We start from the raw sequence: 4,372 nt of genomic DNA, 5'->3' as shown, positions 1-4,372 counted from the left end.
TCTCTTTCTCCTATAACTCATATCTCCCTGCAAAATACGTTACAAACCGAATTAGTATTTAAAATAAGTAAATATGTACACGTATATGTAAAGTAATCACACATTTAAAATTTTAAACATATATTAGTTACTCAATTAATTATATATCGTTTCCACAAACTACATATAAATTTTATGGTTAACCTAAAAAGCAATTACAAATTAATGTAAATATTTATTAAAAAAAAATAAAAAATAAAAAAATTCAAAGATAAGGGTGTACTCCAATTTCATTAAATGACATACGCTTCGATTGGTTCTAAATCGGGTCGGACGTAATCGACATCATCAGGTGCGTTAACATGATCATGATTGGTACTCAAGAGGAGGGGCTCAATCTCATGGTAGCTGACACTAGAATTGTCAGACCCTTGACCTTGACCAACATCATACACGTTTCTAGGTTTAGTCCTTACAACGCAAGCCCAATTTGGGTTCCTTTCATCTTCGACGTAAAATACTTGGTCAACTTGTGAAGTTAGCACAAATGGCTCATTCGTAATCCTCTCTCCGATGTGGATAAGGTTTTTGAAATTGACAAGCGTTATACCATACTCGTCAACCTCGTACCCCTTGTCCCTCGTGTTGTCCGCCCAATCACACTTGAATATAACATACTTTGTCCTATCGTAGTACTCCATCTCAATCATTTGGATTAACTTCTCGTAATACGTTTCGCCATCAGTACTCAGCACACACACGTCGCCATTTTGAGTCATTTTTCCGATATCAACTGACAGAGTGCAGAACAACTTTCCATTAACCACATATCTGTTATACTTGACTGCTGTTTCCTTTGGCCCTCTACAGTGCATTACCAGCTTCTCACCCAGCTCCTGTCTGTGTAGGTCGTCCAATCCATTGACCTGCGTACATTGGAGGGCGATATATGAAATTGGTGTATAGGATTTGTATGTGAAATAGATATACAAATCATTTAACAGGTAAGAAGACATTATTCTTACGTAGTCATGATACCAATCGACAAATTGTTCGAAATGTTGGCTTTCCAATTGATCGTTCGCTGTTCACCCTTTAAGCCTTTCCATGTGCATCTTACAATTAAAAATTAAATTCATTATAGTGCATTAGAAATTAAGGTTGTACAAGGAATGGTAGGGCATGTACTAGTGACATGACTCACGTTCATAGCGGTAGGAACTCGTCCAAGTTAAACAATATATATCGATGAATCTGTGCTAGTGTGATACGGTTGAGGATGACTCGTGTTCCTGCCCCCTTACAACCATCAGGGTTTCTTTGGGCCTTATTATGAAACGTCGGTGCATCATCCAAATACATCGAGAAGAATGTCACCAACTCAGTTGTTATATAGCCCTCCGCAATACATCCCTCGGGAGCCGCTTTATTGCATACATTAGATTTGAACCCCCTAGGCTCCTGTATATGAAAATCAATCAATCAATTGCAGTGATTCACTGCCTTTTAGTGGTGGAGAAAAAAATAATAATAATTACATAACGATCAAAATTTACCTATCAGCCAGATACATCCAGCTATACTGCACTGGTCCACCTAGTTGGCATTCACGGACAAGATGCACGGTAACATGAACCATGCTAGTGAAAAAACTTGGGGGGAAATACTTGTTTCATCTTGCACAAAGTCACGCAGACTTCACTCTAGAGTCTGTACAAATCATCTAGTGTCAGCGTAGTTGAACATATGCCCCGGAAGAATGTTCTCATCTCAACTAAAGGTCTGACCACGTTACCTGGTAGTGACCCACGTAAAGCAATAGGTAGAAGTTGTTGCATCAATATGTGATTGTCATGACTCTTCAAACCCATCATCGTATGGTCTTTGAGTTGTATGCATATGAAAATATTCGAGGCATAACCATCGGGCACCCTCACATCCCGAAGCACTTTCAAGAAACTGGTTTTATCTTTATTGGACATCGTGTGGCAAGCTGGGGGCATATAGTTTTTTTCATTCTTCGTAGATGGATGAAGTAGACGTCTCAATCCCATCTCTTGCAAGTCTTTGCGAGCATCGTAGTTGTCCTTTGTTTTCCCTTTTATGTTGAGTATTGTGCCAAGAATGTTGTCCATCACATTCTTCTCTATGTCCATCACATCAAGGTTGTGCCGCAGTAAATTATCCCTCCAATAGGGCAACTAAAAGAAAATACTCTTCTTCTTCCATAATACATGATTGGTCCCTTCTGGTCTGGTGTTGGGAGTACTCTTCTTCCGCTTCTCTCCCTGCTTCTTACTATTGTCTGGCTTTGACTTGCTGGCATCCTCATCCCCAAATGGCATCCCTTCTAACTATCTTAGGATTTCATCTCCACTTAGCACATCGGGTGGACATTATAGTTCCTGGTTACCGTCAAAATTTCTTTTGTTCTTCCTTCACGGATGATCCAAGGGCAAGTATTGCCTATGCCCCATAAAACACTATATTATGACCGTGTTTTAACCATTGAGACCTTGTTAATTGCATACAACAAGGATATGCTTTTGCTCCCCTTGTAGGCCATCCTAAAAGATCTGCGTATGCCAGGAAGTCATTAATTGTCCACATCAATTGTGCTCGCAACATAAAGTGCGTTTTAGTGGAAACATCAAACGTGCGTACACCTACATTCCATAATTCCTTCAATTCCTCAATTAAGGGCTGTAGGTAAACGTTTATATCCATTCCAGGTGAGCTCGGGCCTGGGATAATCAGGGATAATATGAAAGATGTTTGTTTCATGCACATCCAAGGAGGCAAGTTGTATGGCACAAGCATTACAGGCCAAGTGCTGTGGGATGTACTAAGGTTCTCAGAAGGATTAAATCCATCTGAGGTTAGTCCAAGCCTTACATGCTTGCTGTCCGCTGTAAATTTCGGATATAACTAATCAAATGACTTCCATGCTTCATCGTCGGCCGGATGCCTCAATTTGTCATCCTTTGTGTGGTTGTTTGCATGTCACTTCATATAGGGCGATGTATACTGTGACATAAACAACCTCTGTAGTCTTGGTATGAGAGAAAACCGCCGCAACACTTTTACTTGGCGTTTCTTACTTGACGATATGGGTTAACCGTCCTCGTCTAAATGAATTTCATCTTTCCACTTAGATTTGCCACAAACTGTACATGAATCTAACTCTTTGTTGCCCTTCCAAAATAACATGCAGTCATTACGACAAGCCGAAATCTTTTCATACCCAAGTCCCATGTCCCTTAGATATTTTTTTTGCCTCATAGGTATTAACCGGCAAAGCTTCATTATCCGCAGGCAACAATTGATTGATGAACTCAAGGAGAGATGAGAATATCTTGTTACTAATTCCACCAACACACTTCAAGTTGTACAGATGAACAGTTGCGCTTAGCTTGCTATGTTTGGTCCTATCATATAGCGGTGTCTTTGCCTCTTTAAGCAGCTTGTGGTACTTTTGGGCATCAACTTCATCCACTTCTTTGACTATGATTTCTTCATCACCCTGCACAACGACCTGAGGCTCACAGTTGCCTTTCCTGACATCGTGCATGCCGAACACATCACGCAACATAGCGTGCATATTTCCACCCTGATCACTGCTTCCACTTGCTTCATCTGTGGCCAGACGATTCAAAGGAGACAATTCAACATGGTCCCGGTCAGGCTTCTCACCATGAAACATCCAGTTCTTATATATAGGAAGTATGCATGTTCCCCCTGTCAAGTGGGCGAGAACAACGCCTGGGGGATAGCGCCGGTTAAGGCGACACACCTTACACGGACAGTAAATCTTACCATCAGGTATTGTGCAGTTCCCAATTGCAAAGTCTACGAACAATCTACAACCGTCTCTGTATTCCTTCGTATCCCTAGGCTTTATCATCCAACTCTTGTCCATTGTTGTCTACGGACATTAGAGAGAAATATACGCGACTTAAAAGTATTCAATAAACCCATACATATTAAATGGAATTTACATGCAAACTTAATTAGATGCTAAGGTTGTTGGTTAAATTTTTTTTTTTTTTTAGTCATGATAATTTCTTAAACTTAAACGAAATAACAACTATTCCAAATGGGGACCATCAATAATGATCATCTATCTAGGCTAGTTGTTTTCATATTTTTTTTAGTACAGTTTAGGGCTTCCTTCACGCACTTTTTTAATTTTGTTCTTATTTTTTTTTTTTTTTTCCTTTCAAATTTACATTATTTGATGTTGTTTAATCGTTAACATTCTTCATTCACATTCAGCTTCTATCATTTTTTCCCAAAAGTTCATATATATGCATTTGTTAGATGTTAGGGACCCTAGTCAAATAAAATAAATCTAGCTAGGGTACGAAGTCAATTTATATATATATATATATAT

This window comes from Corylus avellana, chromosome ca11 (genome assembly GCF_901000735.1).
Source record: "Corylus avellana chromosome ca11, CavTom2PMs-1.0".
NCBI classification, from domain to species: domain Eukaryota; kingdom Viridiplantae; phylum Streptophyta; class Magnoliopsida; order Fagales; family Betulaceae; genus Corylus; species Corylus avellana.
Note: the sequence above shows the minus strand (reverse complement) of the source record.